At 42.4% G+C, this 20,417-nt stretch overlaps 1 long non-coding RNA gene across 1 annotated transcript in view; it reads left to right on the top strand.

The window, feature by feature from the left end:
* Nucleotides 1-4,407: 4,407 nt before the first annotated feature.
* LOC123569986 (uncharacterized) overlaps nt 4,408-20,417 on the top strand; it is a 36,464-nt gene continuing 20,454 nt past the window's right edge. The window contains exons 1-2 of the long non-coding RNA XR_010582753.2: nt 4,408-4,536; nt 8,941-9,903. This is a non-coding gene — a long non-coding RNA (uncharacterized lncRNA). The remainder of the gene's footprint in view (nt 4,537-8,940; nt 9,904-20,417) is intronic.

Below are 20,417 nucleotides of genomic sequence, written 5' to 3'. Positions count from 1 at the left end.
TCAGATGAAATCTAAACCCCTCAGCTCAGCATTTAATAACATCTACAGTTTGACTTAAACTCTCCTTTCTAAACTTATTTCTCATTCTTTTCCACAGGGGCCATCCATTTGGAGGGCTGGATGGTCTCCTGACTCTCCCATCACACAGCTCTTCTGATGATGCTTTTGCTTGTCTTTCTGGAAGTTCACTCTGATCCAAAATTACATCTGCAAGGGGAAGCTGAAGTCCATCAGTTCTGTGAAGTCTTTTGGGAGTTGCCTCAGCCCAGAGATCTCTTCCTCCATTTCTCCAAATATTTCAGTTAGCTCTAAATGAACAATTAGCATCTCCTAATTGTTCAACTATCTGATTTTGGTTTCCTCAATAAAGGAGTTAATCCCTTTCTGAGGGCAGGTACTGTGAACTTCTTTTGATTTTTCTACACTGCATGTGGCCATCCCAGAAAACTCACTAACAATAAATTCTTGACATGACTCTACATGGTAAGATGGCACTACTCACTTGCCAAGAGCCAAACAGATACGTTGGAATCATTTCCCAGATAGTGATAAAAAATGGGCACAGAACATCTGTAACCTTTCATCCCATCTTCCTTTTGACTAGCGTCATCCCTGTAAACCATGAATGATTGGGATTACATCTCTTCATTCAGCAGGAGTAGAATAGAATTTCCATCTGCACACACAAAACTAACAGACTCACCAAGAGCAATTTAGTGATCTCAGTAGATGGGCCTGCTGCATGGAAAGGCAGCCAATAGATCGGGAGTGTCCCTATCTTAGCCAGAGGAGGGGAAAGTATGGGATTCAATCTGTTTCTTTAAAAGCTGAAGGATAAACTGAAGATGACGTTCATAAAAACTGTATTTCCATTGTTAAGGAGAAAAATAGATAGGTAAGCTCAGCCCTCTTTTGATAAAAGTTGAAGACAGAGGTGAAAAAGGGAATCCATTTGTTTATGCTCTCATCCTAAAGAGAACATTGAAAGTCAAGGGGGTATGTCCAATGTTTTGCAAAGTGGTGTCTCCAGAGGATGCTTACAGTCAATGTCATCTGCAGAAAGTCGCTGTCTTTGCTATAGTGAAGGTCAAATCATCTCCCAGTTGCACTGCTTTTCAAGATTCCATGATGATCTCTACTCTTGAAAATTTCTGAATCAAAACAGAATCTTAAGGAATCTAACTCTAAATACAAAGTTCATGTGTAAGATCCTCACCACGGCTGTATGGCAGGTTTTTAAAGTAAGTATGAGAATGGCATATTTTATCCAAGTGCTTGTTGCTGTGTTGCTCACTGGTGTCCTAAGCACCTAGAAAAGTCCTTGGCAGTTTTTAGGTGCACAATACGTATTTAATTTTATTATTCCTAAATTATTGGTTCGATGGTTGGGTGTATACAAGTGCATATGTGTATATGTGCATCTGAATGGAGAGAAAGAAAAAGAGAAAGTACATGCTTACTCTCTGTGCTATAATGTCTCAAATATTGAATCATGACATATGATAATAATGGTCATTTTCAAGTTACAAAGTTCTTTCACCATTCATTCATTCTGTTGTTATTTATTGGGCGCCAAATTATGTACCAGACAGTGTGGTGGGACACCAGGGATACAGACATGCGCCTGCCTGTATGTGCTTACAAATCTAGGTGGAAAAAATAGGTAAATAAATAGACTGTTATAGTGCCTTGTGAAATACAATGGTAATTAAAGGGCGTGTAGGGCATCAGGGATGGCTTCCCCAAGGAGGTGCTGCTCAAGCTGAGATTGAAGGTGGAAAGCCCTACCTAAGGGTCTGGCACAGATGGAAAAAAGATAGAGGTATGTCTGTTCTCCTGTGCAAGGAGGGTCCCTTTCCTGTTCTTTCATCAAGAATCTGCTGTCCCTACTCCGCACTCTCAACTGGTAAATTCTGCCAATGCCCTTGCTAGTTTGGCACTCCCAGTTCTGGGCAGTGGAGTGTACTGACTGAGGGTGGCTTGGCATATCTGTAGTCTGCTGCCATCTCTCCATCCAGTGCCCAAGACCAGTGGCCATAGCCTGCAAGACTCCTCTATATGCTGGTGGGCAGTGCCACTGTTCCTGCCTAAGTGCTGTCCCTGGGCTCTTGGAGAACCCTGGGGCCATCGTTGTTTTGAATGGTTTGCTTTCTGCTTTAGCCTCCTGAGTAGATGCAGGCAGGACAATGTCATTAGTGAGGCCCTCATCCTTTTCTCTCCTTTAGGAAGAATAGGGAGACTAACGTATTGTGCTAAGCTCATTTGTTTGAATTTGAGGGGCCTAGAGTTCTTCCTGGCCTTCCTTCCCCTCAGGGGTCAGCTGACGCTCTCGTGTGGCCTGTCTTCTCAGCTGCTATGTGGAGGAACAATTGAGCAGAATGTGGTCCCTGACTTACTGTCTGTCCAGTCAAGGAAATATAATAATGAGGACCGTGATTTAGTGAGCACCTACTATGTGCCAAAAACTTTGCAATCATGAGCTCTAACGATATCAACAACCTAGCAAAGTAACTATGGGTATCAGGTGAGACTTAAAGAAGTGTAATCGTGTGTCCAGGGTGATACTAAGTTATAGAGTGGGGATTCAAATTCTTCTGCATCTTGCTCTAAGGCTATGGTCTTTGTAGAATGTCATGGGACTATTCACACACCTCATCATACTCCTAATACCTCCTTACAATGTAGTATAGAAAATGCAACAATAGAATTACACGTTAGGGACAGTGATAAAAGAGATGCAAGACTAATTATGCCTAGGGACAGTGGAGAATTCACTAAGAAGATGATGCTTGAGCCAGACCATGAAGTATGAGTAAGGGTTTGAGGAGCAAATAAAAGAGAGACAGAACATTGGAGACAGAGTTAGAGTAGAATTCAGGGTCCAGTCCTGGCTTGGCCAACATGGTTTGTATATATAAGAATAAGACACTTGGCTCTTTTGGGTCTCCATCTCCTCTTCACAGAGAAAATGTTACAATAGCTACCTACAGAGCCTCACTAAGGTCCCTTCTGGTTTGGAACATACGATGCTACATCAGAAAACCCTGGGCCGATTTTCTTGTTTCCACAGATAAGCATCAAACTCCTTGGCCCTACTGTTCTCTGCAGTGGGAAGGGCATTTACCCTTTCAAACTTCCAGAAGCCCATTTAGTAAATTAATGATGGAGCTACTGTGGGATTGAATCACAGCTTGCTGTTGTCATCAGCTCAGCACTCCTAGAGACAGGCTCACACCCAGGCTACCTGGCAGGCAGCTTAGGAGAGAAGGGCTAATTGTCTTTCCTATTTCCTTCTCTGATTATAGGGATCCTTTTAATGATGAAGGTGGGAGACGCAGCCATTCAAAAGGAAGGAGCATTTAATGTTGTAAATGACATTTCTACATTTAATGGCAAAAGTGACACATTTTCACTGTAGAAAAAATTGAAAAGTAACAGGGAAGAAAAGATCACTTGTCACTTCTTTACTATGAGATAATCATGTCAATATCCTGTTTTTCAGGCATGTATTTTAGAAAAATATACAGAGTATGTGATACAAGCGTTTGTAACCTCTCTTTTTTCACTTAGGAGTATGATGAAAAAATCCATCATTAGTGCTCCCCTAAGGCAGTATTTGTAATGACTTCATAATGTTCTATACATTATACGGTTTGTTCATGATTTGTTTAACCAGTATTCTATCACTGGGCACGAAGACTGGTTTTGAACTTTTCACAGTCATAAACAACACTGTGACGAACATCTTGCAGTGAAATCTTTGGGTCCATAAATGATTACCCCTAAGTCTAGGAAGGGTGTTAGACAGGAAGGCTGGATTTAGAAAAAGCCTCGTGTGAGGCTGCAGGAACAACAGCTTGGTTTAGAAAGCATTGTTTCCCTGGTTGCGTGTGCTTAGGATGATTGGCCAACCCAAGACCCATGGCACACCCTGCTGAGCTGCGTCAGTCCCGCCACCTGGCACCTCCCATGAGCTCTGAAACCCTGCCACGGGGCTGGTGCCTCCCAGTTGAGTGTGCAGCCTCGCAGGGTGGGAAGGCACCATAGGGAAAAGCAGGAGAGGGCCCTCAGCAATTTTTTATGACACCAGGCTTCTGTTCAGTGCTTTGGATAATTAAAAACAGACCCCCACCCAGGCCACATCTTTAGTCTAAAACGTACTGCGTGTGGATTTTGGAATTGGCTCCTGAGGGACAGGGCGGAAGCGTGTTCCTCCGGGACATCTAAACCAGGCTGGAAAAAGTGCTCCTAGAGTATTGTGTGGAGATGAATCCTCCACAGGCAGTGCTGGGAGAGATGACCTCATAGGTCCTTCCCATCTGTAATTCCTGTGATGATCCAAACAGATTTTACAGTGTGGCCAGATTCAGAATACAAGCGTTTAAAAAACAAACCAGCCCCTGTGGAGTTACACACAGATCTTCCTTCTCTGTATTTTCAGCCTGAAAATCACCTCTGTTCTCCCTGATATCTGGGGCTGGCAGCATCCGTTCCTGGCTTCGTCGGCGGGAGAAGCTCTGTCTTCCTGCAGAGATGGTAAAAACACATTCTAGAGTCCACCCTCCCCGGGCCATGGGGTTTACAGTCACTTCCTACTGTAGTCTTTCCTGAATGAGGGAGGAGGAAATGAATCCACAGCCCACCACGGCCACCTTTGATACACTGGCCCCTGATAGAACCGGGGCAGTCAGGGTGGAGCTGCAGACTTCCTGCTTCTCCCTGTTGGAGGCTTGATAATATGTCCTTGGCTTTTTTTCTCTTGGAGTGAAAACCACAGTGGGGACATATATGTGGTTGTGAGATGGTAGTGATGATGATACAATAATAATATTGGTATAGGCCTGGGCTGCATTTGTCCAAACTTCATTCATTTGACAAATATTTCTCACTAGAATAGTGTCAATTCATCTATGTATCGCTAAAGTCTTCGAAGGTAAGAATCTTTAATTTGCTTACTGCTGTATCCCCAGGCTTGTAATTTGCTCTCAGTAAATATTTGTTGAATGGATGAGTAAGTGAATGAGTGAAGCGTGTCCTATGGCACACAGTTCTGAGTTCCACTCTAGGTTCTGAGCTTTCATTTCCTCTTCTGAGAAATGGGAATAACAATGCCACCTCCTCCGGAGGTGGTGGTGATGAAATCTATTGGTCACGAGCCTAGCACAGCACCAGGACTCAGGAGGCCTTGAGTGAGTCCTTATCGTCTTTCTCCTGATGCGTGTTCTGGACTGTGCAGCTCCCAGAGGATTGAGCCAGGCTGGGAAGACACAAGAAGGGACGGCTGGCTGTTGATGTGTTCCGCCGTCCCTCCCTTGTACCTGGTGGAGGAAACTGGCTGTGCTTATACTAAGTCATCAATCTTTTTTCAGGGCACACACCTGGAACTGTGTGCACTGAGAGGTATCCGCTCCAGCAGCAGCTGGTTCATCTTATAGCTACAGCCCAGACACATGCAGAATTTAGAAACAGGAGGAGGAGGAGGAGGAGGAGGTTTTCCTTCCTCTCCACAAAGTCTGAAACCCCCACTTTTATTATGTGCACTAGCATATTGGCTTGGCAACTGATGTGTTTCTTTTATAGCATTGCTCTGCATAAAACTGCATGGTTCCAACTTATGGTACACCAGAGTTTGATTATATTTAAAAGTCAAACATGGAAGATGTCCATTGTCCACATCAGGGAGGAAGGATAAGCAGCACCATGAATCACTATTCCTTGTACACTTTTATTCCCCAAACTAATTGCTCATTTGCTTAAATAAAAGGCTCCACTATGAGTGCCTGTCATTAGCAAATGAAAGCTGATTACATTTTGTAAGAACGTCGGAACATCTTAAACCTTATATTTCATACCAGAAACCTAAGCTGAAATATTTCCATGTAGTAACACTTCTGATAGAGGAAAAATAATTTAAACAAATAATTAGTCTTGAGAATAAAAGTGTACACAAAAGCATAATTAATGAATTTACTAATTGTTCTTCCCTGCTGTGGACATAGCTCAAAGTTGAATTTTAAGCTCTTGCATAAATATAAACTACTGTACAAGCCACAAAACGGGATGACTCACCATCAGTCATTAATGTTGCCTTAAAGACAAACTCGAACTCTCAGAGAAAATGCATTCACCTAGGCAGACATCATTTTGAAAATAAAGCAAGTTTTCGATGATAAACTGGTCTTTGAGTCTTTGGGAAAAAAACACACACACGAGAGATTTGCAAGTTTTAATGCCCTATGTAAATATCAGACAGGCAACATTTACCTTACTCAAAATTCCCCATTACCTGAATAGGAATGAATTTGGTCTGTCCTGACCATGTAGTCAAACGTGTCTACCCTCCCTCTCTATCCCATCCCTTTTTTGAAATGGAAGTAAAATGTGAACTGCGGTGCCTTTTGTCTGTGATATTCTCTATATGTGATGAAGGCAGCTTCTTTCTTCTCCTCCCTATCCTCCTTTTCTTCATCTTCATCTTTTCTTCCTGCTTTAATTCCCACATAAGTAGTGTTTTCTGGATTTGCCTAGAAGGCTACAATGTATAGATTGTAAAATAGAAATTGTTGTCATTTTCCCAGTCTGGGAACAAAAGTAGGAGAAGGCAATGGAGAGATACTCCAGTTAAATTCCTAGCAGAACTGTTGTATATTTTCTAAGAACAACAACAAAAACTTGTATGATGGTTATTTTTTAAATATGGCTCCAAAAGATTCTTACTTCTAATTGTTATATTTTATGTTAAGAAACACCACAGCAATCATCTATAAGCAATGCACTTCAAGGCAAACCTACTTATATATAGAATTGCTCACTCATATCTACGACTTTGGCATCTTAAAGGACTCCACTTTGACATCAATCCACAAAATGGAACATCCAGACACTTATCATCACATTGTGGATTTTTCTTTCCTCTCATCTAAACTTTATATGTAATAAACTGATCTATAATATTATAGTCTGATCTTTGTTTTTCTGTTTGTTTGTTTTTGAGACAGAGTCTCACCCTGTCACCCAGGTTGGAGTGCAGTGGTGCGATCTCAGCTCACTGCAGCCTCCACCTCTTCGGTTCCAGTGATCCTTGTGCCTCAGCCTCCAGAGTAGCTGGGACTACAGGCGTGTGCCACCACACCTGGCTAATTTTTGTATTTTTAGTAGAGACAGGGTTTTGCCATGTTAGGCAAGCTGGTCTCAGACTCCTGGCCTCCGGTGATCCACCCGCTTTGGCCTCCCAAAGTGCTAGAATTACAGGTGGGAGCCACCGAGCCCAGCCTTATGGTCTGATCCTAATAGGGAAAGTTGCAAATAACAAGAGGCCCTGGGATTCTAGAAGTGGTTTAGGAAGTGTAGGGATGGCATATTCTGGGGGCAGAAACAGGAAATGAATGGTCTAAAAAGGAGTTCAACTACTAAATATTATTTGAAAACACTGCTTTGTGAGATTTCACTGGGTAGGAGGGTGAAGGCTGTAGAGTAGCAGGGAATGAGAGGAGGGGACAGGGTGGTGGGCAGGAAGTGCCTCTTCTCTCTCCAGCCAGGGCAAATCTCCATGTTGTCTTAGGCTACCGTGGTCTGGTTCCATGAGGCCGGGGCAGGGAATGTAGTAATGCAATTTGGGGGCTTCATGAAGGGCCTGCTCTCCCCACCAGCAGGAGGTTTAGATTAAAAAGTTTATTCACCTCCCCCCTTCTCCCATTGACTCAGAGCAGAGAAGGGAGGCAGGGAAGGGCTAGGGGAGGGAACCAAGGAGAAGGAAGTGCTGTTGCCTAGGTCTCTACCAGTGACAGTGTCAATGAGGTCAGGATCTCTTCCATTTTGTTTGTCCAGACAGTACAGTTCTGGTGATTTTGGTAACTTCAGCAGAAAAGAGGGCCTGCACGGTGTGCATGGGAGGAGGCAGGGCAGGGGAGGAAGAGGGCGGTGGCGGGGATGGGATCTGGCTTTGAGGGGACAAAGGACACAGAAAGGAGACGGGAGAGACAGGCAAGCCAGGGTATTTTTCCATCTTTACATTTTGCTCGGGGCCATCCAAGTCCACCAGTGCAAGCCCCAGTTCCCCTGAGATGTGCTGGAGAGCAAATTTCTACAGGCAGAAAATCTAAGCACAGAGGGCTCCTCTCAGCCGCGCGCAGCTGGGAGCGCTCCTGCCGCAGAGGTGCCCTGTGGGAGGAAGATGTCCTGGGGGCTCTGACCATCCGCCTCAAAGCTGGTGTGGGGGCTGCGTTTGCTGCTCTCTGATGGTTCCCGTACTCAGGATCCCAGAGCAATGGCTGGGTGCCCAGGCTTCCTGCCTCTTGCCTCCCTTCGGATCCTGGCTCCGGTCATCTTTCACGTGTGTGACCTTGAAACACAGTTATTTGACCTCTTTGCATCTCAATTTCCTTCTCTGTAAAGTGGGGGTAACCACAGGACATGCCCTATAGACCTGCTATGAAGATTAAATGAGGTAATCAATAGAAAGCGCTAGAAGAGTGTCGGGTACCACGTAACTATCGTAAATGTTAGCTAAAATCCCAAATCCCGACTGCCTTCTCCAAAGAGCGCAAAATTCGCCCTTGTATCCAAGTGAAGAACGAATCAGAACTGCTTTGATTTTTTTTTTTTTTTTTTCCTGGAATGGTTTCCAGAATGATTTGGCTTCTAGAGAGGGAATTATAAGGCAGCTGAACTTCTCTGGTTCTGTCTTCGACTCATTATCGTGCAGGAGTAACACAGGTTAATCGCATAGCTAATTAAGAGATAACATTAATGGAATCTGAGTTGGTGCCCTGATAAAGCCGAGCCCTGGCAGATAAATGCTGAGGTGGAGCCAAGCCATTTATTTGAGGAGCAGCAGGGCTCCTATCAGGGCACCAACTCTGCTTCCATTAAAGTTATTGATATTACACCCCAATCTACAACTGTAAGAAAATTCAATGTGTCTTTTTTTTCTGTTTTCAGAGGCAGTTCAGCGTTTGCCGTGCTGGCTGAACCAATGCAGCAGAAGCCAGGTGATATAGCTGCTTTTATTGAACAACACACTTAATAATGAATTAACAAATAAATGAATGAATGAACATTAAAGAAATTCATTCACAGCAAACACCACTGCAATTAATATGCTGCCATTTGCAGGGGGCTGTTGACGGGGCATCTAGCAGAGCAGAGCCCTCTCTGGATTGATCAGTGTTTTTCTTTTTTTTTTCCAGGGCTCTGCCTTAGAGCAAATCAATGAAGAACCTAAAGTACCATTTCTATATTTCTCTCTGTCTCCTTCTAGTTAACTTGATGAAACGGTTTTGGAGAATTCCTACCCTATTTGCTGTAATAAATTCTCTCATGGCTTTTTTAATTGTTGCTTTTTTTTTTACCTTTCTCAAGGAATAATGATCAATTACTGCATTCAGCTGGCTGATGGCTGACAAATTCTATTTGACATAATGCAGCTGTGATTTAAAGGAAGCGTCATGGTGCTAACTACGCGGCTGCTTCCTGAGGAACAATGGGGATTGGACTGTACCCTCTGTGATGGTGTGGGCTTTAGTATCCCGCAATTAGGCAAGTGCATTTCACCGAGAGCCAAAGATAGTCTCAAAGAGAACCGGATGCTGTCATCTCTGGCCATGGATCTGGGGACATCTTCACCGTCTACATCCTCACAGCGTCCTGCACACAGGCTGCTGGTGCCCCTTGTCTCTACTCCCTGAAAGCCCCCACACAGGCAAATTCCCTTCAGAGTCAACAAGCTTCAACAAAGGCCTTCACCAGGCTGAGGGGAGTCAGCCACTGAAGAAATGAGACTTCACTTGGCCTTCCTGTGCTGAGAATGTTAAATACCAATTCCAGAATGAGAAGTAAACACTGGGGCTGTCTGAGAATCACGAAGCAGTACCACACGAGCTCATCCACGGTACAGGCGTAACGGTGAGTTGGTCAGAACTGCGTCCGGAGAGCCACTCTGCCACTTGTATAAACCTTGAACTCTCGGAGGCTTGGGAGAATATGTGCTTAAAACACAGTGCCTGGAATGGGTAAATGCTGAACACAGGGTAGCTCCTGTTATTATTGCTGTGGTTGCTGTGATGGTCATATGCTCTTGTTTTATAGCCCAGGCTTAAGTGAAAGCGAAGCCGAATTCCCAAAGAGTGTCAATTAGGAGGAGAGAAGGGGCTATCCCGTCCCAACTATTAACTCAGATAACGAAAATTCACAGCCGGGTGTGCTGGCTTATGCCTGTAATCCCAGTACTTTGGGAGGCTGAGGTGGGAGGATCACTTGAACCCAGGAATTCAGGACCAGCCTGGGCAACATAGTGAGACCCTGTCTCTACAAACAAAAACAAAAACAAAAAACCCACAAAATTAGCTGGGTGTAGCGGCTCCCGCCTGTTGTCTCAGCTACTCAGGAGGTTGAGGCAGGAGGATTGCTTGAACCCTGGAGGTCAAGGCTGCAGTGAGCCGTGATAGCACTATTGAACTTCAGCCTTGGTGACAGAGAAAGATCTTGTCTCAAATAAGTAAATAAATAACAAAAATTCACTCTAGACAATGTGAGCTTGATATTTTGTATTATGATGTCAAGTAGGAGTGAATTTCAATATAAAGAAAGTTCTGTCATTTTTTTAGCTATATAAATTAAAAATAAGTTGAAAATCGAACATTCACACACTGTGTTCTTTAAAATTCTCATTTACTGAGTCTCAAAAGCAGATATACTCATTTTAGCAATTTGCCAGGTAAATCTGAAAACACCCGAGACATTGAAACTCAAGGGGAAAATTCTTTTTCTCTTGAAATTTTAAGCAGAAATTTTATAATAAGATTATATGTCATAATTGTGTCTGTATATATGAAGGTCTGTCATTAAGCCTTATAAACACATGATTACATGATTTATTTTTATTGCCTCATTAAACTAGTAACTCCTAAGTATATAAATATGTGATAAAATAGTCTATGAAAACTACATGCAAAAGGCCCTCACATTAGGAAAAGGAACTTGCAAAATACAGAAACTCACAATTAAGAATTAAATCTCTAAAATCTACACACAAAGCAAACCAGAGTTTTATGGAGATGGTGACCTACCGTGCCTATGTACTAAAAAGTAAATTCTATTCTGTTCAGTCCTTGATAAATACACACAATTTCCATGTAGAGCTAACTCTAATTACCGACAAAGTCAATATGAAGTGCGTGCCCAAGAGCACAGAATAGCTAGTGGACATGAGGATTTTCTTGATTTTTTTTTTTCCAGGGGACAAAACTTGAGGTTTTTTGTTTTGTTTTTTTTTGAGACCCAATCTCACTCTGTTGCCCAGACTGGAGTGCAGTGGTGTGATCTCGGCTTACTGCAACCTCCCCCTCCCAGGTTCAAGCAATTATGTTGCCTCAGCCTCCCGAGTAGCTGGGATTACAGGCACCCACCACCGCACCTGGCTGATTTTTGTATTTTTAGTAGAGACGAGGTTTTACGATGTTGGCCAGGCTGGTCTCAAACTCCTGACCTCAGGTGATCCACCTGCCTTGGCCGTTCTAAAGTGCTGGGATTACAGGAGTGAGCAAATCATGAATTTGTGAGCCCCAAACAGGCCAGTTCTTTGTGTGTATGTTTCTCCACATCTCTTTCCATTTAAAGTTATAGCAAGATGCTCTAAAAGAGTGGCTACAGAGGCAAAAAGAAACATCTGACTTCCTAAAAATGTGCAAAACATGTCAGAGTCAAAAGTTAGAAACTTGCTACCTGACCTAGTCCGTCTCGCTGCTAGGAATCAAAGCTTCTATTTTCTGTGGTTCTCTAAAGCCTTTATCATATCCATATTTGCCTTAGTTTTCTGCCTTAGTTCATCTCTCTTTTTCACACCTTGACTTCTACAATATGTTATGCACCATCTGTATTCTTTCACCTAATTCTTTGTGATTCCTTTCAACCCAGTTTTTATTTACTTCATGAGGGCAGAAACAGTTACATTTATTTCTCCCTATTCCCTGAACCAGATGCACAGTCTCTAGCATAGAGAAGGTGTTTCTAAAAGTGTTTATTGAACTGAATTATTGAATGTGGCCCTCTAATCATCACTTCTCATTTCGCGTGTGTGTGTGTGTGTGTGTGTGTGTGTGTGTGTGTGTGTGTGTCCTCCGGGATTCCTTAATAAAACGGCTCTTGAAAATTATCCTTTCCTAACTCACTGCAAACTCTGACACATCTTTCTTTCAGGGGGTCAACTTCTTCAGCTCTGCTGGGGCCTCAAAATGTCCTCAGTTCCTGTATGTGGGTCTCTTGTATTTTTCTTTCCCCCATAATTTTTCATTGAGAAATTGCCTCTTTCTTTGCTCACAAGTCACCTGAGTGGCTTCTGGGCCAACCTTGCTTTCACCTGTGCCTACCATGAGGATGAACTGGTGAGACACTAAGATCCCAATCTGCTATGACCACGGAGGGTTTTAACAGTGATTCACAGGAACTGCCACGGACTCTATGTTTCTGTTCAATGAGGGATGCGTCTTGAGCCTTGGTCCTTGCTAGAAGTTATTCTTCCTACAGAAGGAGCAATGGAGACACATCTTCTCTACAGCATAGTCAGACTAGAGACCCTCCACAAAGTAGAGGGAAACCACTCTCTACTAATAATTAACTGGCTGCAGATATTTTAAAGTGAGAAGGACAAATGCTGTTTAGCAATAAATTAGCATAGTCCTTGTTCTTTTTTACACAAAAAAATCACATATACTGTCTAATTATTTTCTGCAACTAATAAGTGCCTCAATCAACTAGAATCCGGCCAGAGAAACAGAGCTCACATCACCTCAATGGAGGGAATTTTATATGGGGTACTGATTATAAAAGTGTTGGAAGAGTTAACAAAAACAAAACACACACATAAAAAATGGCAGGAAAGCAAATCAGAGATTTACAACAACAGGAAACCTCTAGGACTTGAAGGTTTGAGGGAGGTAGTGGTGTTTCCAGAACCCAGATGCTGTCTGATGGCAAGTAAGGTCACAGAGGGCAGGCCTGCACCAAGGATCTGGGACTGCAAAGGAGATGGCAGGAATGCCACCTGAAGCAGAAAGAGAGGAAAGAAATACCTTAGATTTTCTTCCTCCCCGTCTAAATTACCAGGCTCAGAACCCAGGACTTTGCAATGATTGCAATACAGACTTCCGCGGGCTAAAAACCACGTGGAATGCATTCAAGACGCTTAGAAGCACCTGGACTATTCGGGAAGACAATAAATCCCAACCAAATCAGAACAAATACTCTAGTATTATCCACAACCATCCATGAGGTTTTTTGTTTTGTTTCAATTTGTTTTTTAACCACTCTTTTAATGAAGAATAACTAGAACTTGATAGCAGAACCCCAGTATAGATTCATGTATGATTTCTTGCATATAATTATATTTCATGGTTTACCCCATATAGTTCTCATTTCATCAGTGCAGTCATTTCAGTTAATTTTTTTATTGTCTTCATAAAGTCCAGCATCCACAGATTCTTCCAGGTATTGTCACAGATATTGAGTACAAGGTGGTTCCTTGTTGACCAGTACAGAAATAATATTGGTGCCCAACTTAGGCAAATAGGTTGTGACCTTTCTGACATTTATTTCTGACTAGAAAAGCCACATGTTACACAGCCATAAACACATTTCTCACTTCCTCTTATCTTTTAGCGCAGGTCACCTCTCTGACATTTCATTCCATTAAACAAGACAAATGGAGATTTTTTTTTTTTTTTTTTTTTTTTTTTTTTATCTCTTGAAAACTCTCATCCAAACTTTCACCAAACTATGAGACATTAGAAAGTTCTTATTCTCCTAGAGAGTACCTTAGGTCTTCTTCCAGTTCCCCTTTCCTTCTCTTACTCTTTTCTCCTTTTCCTTGAACATATTTCTCTCTTCATAACTAAGTTCCTATCTCGGGCTCTAATTATCTTTTTTTTTTAAATTTATTTATTATTATTATACTTTAAGTTGTAGGGTACATGTGCATAATGTGCAGGTTTGTTACATATGTATACTTGTGCCTTGTTGGTGTGCTGCACCCATCAACTCGTCATTTACATGAGGTATAACTCCCAATGCAATCCCTCCCCCCTCCCCCCTCCCCATGATAGGCCCCGGTGTGTGATGTTCCCCTTCCTGAGTCCAAGTGATCTCATTGTTCAGTTCCCACCTATGAGTGAGAACATGCGGTGTTTGGTTTTCTGTTCTTGTGATAGTTTGCTAAGAATGATGGTTTCCAGCTGCATCCATGTCCCTACAAAGGACACAAACTCATCCTTTTTGATGGCTGCATAGTATTCCATGGTGTATATGTGCCACATTTTCTTAATCCAATCTGTCACTGATGGACATTTGGGTTGATTCCAAGTCTTTGCTATTGTGAATAGTGCCGCAATAAACATACGTGTGCATGTGTCTTTATAGCAGCATAATTTATAATCCTTTGGGTATATACCCAGTAATGGGATGGCTGGGTCATATGATACATCTAGTTCTAGATCCTTGAGGAATCGCCATACTGTTTTCCATAATGGTTGAACTAGTTTACAGTCCCACCAACAGTGTAAAAGTGTTCCTATTTCTCCACATCCTCTCCAGCACCTGTTGTTTCCTGACTTTTTAATGATGGCCATTCTAACTGGTGTGAGATGGTATCTCATTGTGGTTTTGATTTGCATTTCTCTGATGGCCAGTGATGATGAGCATTTTTTCATGTGTCTGTTGGCTGTATGCATGTCTTCTTTTGAGAAATGTCTGTTCATATCCTTTGCCCACTTTTTGATGGGGTTGTTTGTTTTTTTTCTTGTAAATTTGTTTGGGTTCTTTGTAGGTTCTGGATATTAGCCCTTTGTCAGATGAGTAGATTGCAAAAATGTTCTCCCATTCTGTAGGTTGCCTGTTCACTCTGATGGTAGTTTCTTTTGCTGTGCAGAAGCTCTTTGGTTTAATGAGATCCCATTTGTCAATTTTGGCTTTTGCTGCTGTTGCTTTTGGTGTTTTAGACATGAAGTCTTTGCCCATGCCTATGTCCTGAATGGTACTACCTAGGTTTTCCTCTAGGATTTTTATGGTATTAGGTCTAACATTTAAGTCTCTAATCCATCTTGAATTAATTTTCATATAAGGAGTAAGGAAAGGATCCAGTTTCAGCTTTCTACTTACGGCTAGCCAATTTTCCCAGCACCATTTATTAAATAGGGAATCCTTTCCCCATTTCTTGTTTCTCTCAGGTTTGTCAAAGATCAGATGGCTGTAGATGTGTGGTATTATTTCTGAGGACTCTGTTCTGTTCCATTGGTCTATATCTCTGTTTTGGTACCAGTACCATGCTGTTTTGGTTACTGTAGCCTTGTAGTATAGTTTGAAGTCAGGTAGCGTGATGCCTCCAGCTTTGTTCTTTTGACTTAGGATTGTCTTGGAGATGCGGGCTCTTTTTTGGTTCCATATGAACTTTAAAGCAGTTTTTTCCAATTCTGTGAAGAAACTCGTTGGTAGCTTGATGGGGATGGCATTGAATCTATAAATTACCTTGGGCAGTATGGCCATTTTCACGATATTGATTCTTCCTATCCATAAGCATGGTATGTTCTTCCATTTGTTTGTGTCCTCTTTGATTTCACTGAGCAGTGGTTTGTAGTTCTCCTTGAAGAGGTCCTTTACATCCCTTGTCAGTTGGATTCCTAGGTATTTTATTCTCTTTGAAGCAATTGTGAATGGAAGTTCATTCCTGATTTGGCTCTCTGTTTGTCTGTTACTGGTGTATAAGAATGCTTGTGATTTTTGCACATTAATTTTGTATCCTGAGACTTTGCTGAAGTTGCTTATCAGCTTAAGGAGATTTTGGGCTGAGACAATGGGGTTTTCTAAATATACAATCATGTCATCTGCAAACAGGGACAATTTGACTTCTTCTTTTCCTAACTGAATACCCTTGATTTCTTTCTCTTGCCTAATTGCCCTAGCTAGAACTTCCAACACTATGTTGAATAGGAGTGGTGAGAGAGGGCATCCCTGTCTTGTGCCAGTTTTCAAAGGGAATGTTTCCAGTTTTTGCCCATTCAGTATGATATTGGCTGTGGGTTTGTCATAGATAGCTCTTATTATTTTGAGGTACGTTCCATCAATACCGAATTTATTGAGCGTTTTTAGCATGAAGGGCTGTTGAATTTTGTCAAAAGCCTTTTCTGCATCTATTGAGATAATCATGTGGTTCTTGTCTTTGGTTCTGTTTATATGCTGGATTATGTTTATTGATTTGCGAATGTTGAACCAGCCTTGCATCCCAGGGATGAAGCCCACTTGATCATGGTGGATAAGCTTTTTGATGTGTTGCTGAATCCGGTTTGCCAGTACTTTATTGAGGATTTTTGCATCGATGTTCATCAGGGATATTGGTCTAAAATTCTCTTTTTTTGTTGTGTCTCTGCCAGGCTTTGGTATCAGGATGATGTTGGCCTCATAAAATGAGTTAGGGAGGATTCCCTCTTTTTCTATTGATTGGAATAGTTTCAGAAGGAATGGTACCAGCTCCTCCTTGTACCTCTGGTAGAATTCAGCTGTGAATCCATCTGGTCTTGGACTTTTTTTGGTTGGTAGGCTATTAATTATTGCCTCAATTTCAGAGCCTGCTATTGGTCTATTCAGGGATTCAACTTCTTCCTGGTTTAGTCTTGGAAGAGTGTAAGTGTCCAGGAAATTATCCATTTCTTCTAGATTTTCCAGTTTATTTGCGTAGAGGTGTTTATAGTATTCTCTGATGGTAGTTTGTATTTCTGTGGGGTCGGTGGTGATATCCCTTTTATCATTTTTAATTGCGTCGATTTGATTCTTCTCTCTTTTTTTCTTTATTAGTCTTGCTAGTGGTCTGTCAATTTTGTTGATCTTTTCAAAAAACCAACTCCTGGATTCATTGATTTTTTGGAGGGTTTTTTGTGTTTCTATCTCCTTCAGTTCTGCTCTGATCTTAGTTATTTCTTGCCTTCTGCTAGCTTTCGAATGTGTTTGCTCTTGCTTCTCTAGTTCTTTTAATTGCAATGTTAGAGTGTCAATTTTAGATCTTTCCTGCTTTCTCTTGTGGGCATTTAGTGCTATAAATTTCCCTCTACACACTGCTTTAAATGTGTCCCAGAGATTCTGGTATGTTGTACCTTTGTTCTCATTGGTTTCAAAGAACATCTTTATTTCTGCCTTCATTTCGTTATGTACCCAGTAGTCATTCAGGAGCAGGTTGTTCAGTTTCCATGTAGTTGAGCGGTTTTGATTGAGTTTCTTAGTCCTGAGTTCTAGTTTGATTGCACTGTGGTCTGAGAGACAGTTTGTTATAATTTCTGTTCTTGTACATTTGCTGAGGAGTGCTTTACTTCCAATTACGTGGTCAATTTTGGAGTAAGTACGATGTGGTGCTGAGAAGAATGTATATTCTGTTGATTTGGGGTGGAGAGTTCTATAGATGTCTATTAGGTCTGCTTGCTGCAGAGATGAGTTCAATTCCTGGATATCCTTGTTAACTTTCTGTCTCGTTGATCTGTCTAATGTTGACAGTGGAGTGTTGAAGTCTCCCATTATTATTGTATGGGAGTCTAAGTCTCTTTGTAAGTCTCTAAGGACTTGCTTTATGAATCTGGGTGCTCCTGTATTGGGTGCATATATATTTAGGATAGTTAGCTCTTCCTGTTGAATTGATCCCTTTACCATTATGTAATGGCCTTCTTTGTCTCTTTTGATCTTTGATGGTTTAAAGTCTGTTTTATCAGAGACTAGTATTGCAACCCCCGCTTTTTTTTGTTCTCCATTTGCTTGGTAAATCTTCCTCCATCCCTTTATTTTGAGCCTATGTATGTCTCTGCGTGTGAGATGGGTCTCCTGAATACAGCAGACTGATGGGTCTTGACTCTTTATCCAGTTTGCCAGTCTGTGTCTTTTAATTGGAGCATTTAGTCCATTTACATTTAAGGTTAAGATTGTTATGTGTGAACTTGATCGTGCCATTATGATATTAACTGGTTATTTTGCTCGCTAGTTGATGCAGTTTCTTCCTTGCCTCGATGGTCTTTACATTTTGGCATGTTTTTGCAATGGCTGGTACCGGTTGTTCCTTTCCATGTTTAGTGCTTCCTTCAGGGTCTCTTGTAAGGCAGGCCTAGTGGTGACAAAATCTCTAAGCATTTGCTTATCTGTAAAGGATTTTATTTCTCCTTCACTTATGAAACTTAGTTTGGCTGGATATGAAATTCTGGGTTTAAAATTCTTTTCTTTAAGAATGTTGAATATTGGCCCCCACTCTCTTCTGGCTTGGAGAGTTTCTGCCGAGAGATCTGCTGTTAGTCTGATGGGCTTCCCTTTGTGGGTAACCTGACCTTTCTCTCTGGCTGCCCTTAAGATTTTTTCCTTCATTTCAACTTTGGTGAATCTGGCAATTATGTGTCTTGGAGTTGCTCTTCTCGAGGAGTATCTTTGTGGCGTTCTCTGTATTTCCTGGATTTGAATGTTGGCCTGCCCTACTAGGTTGGGGAAGTTCTCCTGGATGATATCCTGAAGAGTATTTTCCAACTTGGCTCCATTTTCCCCCTCACTTTCAGGCACCCCAATCAGACGTAGATTTGGTCTTTTTACATAATCCCATACTTCTTGCAGGCTTTGTTAATTTCTTTTTCTTCTTTTTTCTTTTGGTTTCTCTTCTCGCTTCATTTCATTCATTTGATCCTCATTCGCTGATACTCTTTCTTCCAGTTGATCGAGTCGGTTACTGAAGCTTGTGCATTTGTCACGTATTTCTCGTGTCATGGTTTTCATCTCTTTCATTTCGTTTATGACCTTCTCTGCATTAATTACTCTAGCCATCAATTCTTCCACTTTTTTTTCAAGATTTTTAGTTTCTTTGCGCTGGGTACGTAATTCCTCCTTTAGCTCAGAGAAATTTGATGGACTGAAGCCTTCTTCTCTCATCTCGTCAAAGTCATTCTCTGTCCAGCTTTGATCCATTGCTGGCGATGAGCTGCGCTCCTTTGCCGGGGGAGATGCGCTCTTATTTTTTGAATTTCCAGCTTTTCTGGCCTGCTTTTTCCCCATCTTTGTGGTTTTATCTGCCTCTGGTCTTTGATGATGGTGATGTACTGATGGGGTTTTGGTGTAGGTGTCCTTCCTGTTTGATAGTTTTCCTTCTAACAGTCAGGACCCTCAGCTGTAGGTCTGTTGGAGATTGCTTGAGGTCCACTCCAGACCCTGTTTGCCTGGGTATCAGCAGCAGAGGCTGCAGAAGATAGAATATTTCTGAACAGCGAGTGTACCTGTCTGATTCTTGCTTTGGAAGCTTCCTCTCAGGGGTGTACTCCACCCTGTGAGGTGTGGGGTGTCAGACTGCCCCTAGTGGGGGATGTCTCCCAGTTAGGCTGCTCAGGGGTCAGGGACCCACTTGAGCAGGGAGTCTGTCCCTTCTCAGATCTCAGCCTCCGTGTTGGGAGATCCACTGCTCTCTTCAAAGCTGTCAGACAGAGTCGTTTGCGTCTGCAGAGTTTTCTGCTGCGTTTGTTATTGTTTACTGTGCCCTGTCCCCAGAGGTGGAGTCTACAGAGACAGGCAGGTTTCCTTGAGCTGCTGTGAGCTCCACCCAGTTTGAGCTTCCCAGCGGCTTTGTTTACCTACTTAAGCCTCAGCAATGGCGGGCGCCCCTCCCCCAGCCTCGCTGCTGCCTTGCCGGTAGATCACAGACTGCTGTGCTAGCAGTGAGGGAGGCTCCATGGGTGTGGGACCCTCCCGGCCAGGTGTGGGATATGATCTCCTGGTGTGCCTGTTTGCTTAAAGCACAGTATTGGGGTGGAAGTTACCCGATTTTCCAGGTGTTGTGTGTCTCAGTTCCCCTGGCTAGGAAAAGGGATTCCCTTCCCCCTTGCACTTCCCAGGTGAGGCAATGCCTCGCCCTGCTTCAGCTCTCGCTGGTCGGGCTGCAGCAGCTGACCAGCACCGATCGTCTGGCACTCCCCAGTGAGATGAACCCAATACCTCAGTTGAAAATGCAGAAATCACCAGTCTTCTGTGTCGCTTGCGCTGGGAGTTGGAGACTGGAGCTGTTCCTATTCGGCCATCTTGCTCCGCCCCCCAATTATCTTATGTCTTGACCCTTACTGTTTTCCCTCCAGAAACTTCCTTTTCTTTTCACTAATTAATTAGAAGGGAGTGTCCCCCATTATCACCCATACCAATCCTACTGATCAGGAGTCCTCCCTCTTCCCATGCCCTGGGATGTCTACCCTACAAAGTTCTTGAAACTTACTCTTTTTACAGCACAGAGGGAAAAATATCTCGTCCTCTGCAGTGTCAGAGAAAAAACTCTTTTTAAGTTTTTTGAGAAATAATGACAAATCAACTTGTTCATTGTGTTCAAAATTTGGAATAAGCAACCTCCATGGTTTCGTTTCAATCCTCATTTCATTTCA

This window comes from Macaca fascicularis, chromosome 18, assembly GCF_037993035.2.
Source record: "Macaca fascicularis isolate 582-1 chromosome 18, T2T-MFA8v1.1".
NCBI classification, from domain to species: Eukaryota; Metazoa; Chordata; class Mammalia; order Primates; family Cercopithecidae; genus Macaca; species Macaca fascicularis.
The sequence above is the reverse complement of the archived record's forward strand: the minus strand, read 5'-3'. Positions and strand labels throughout refer to the sequence as shown.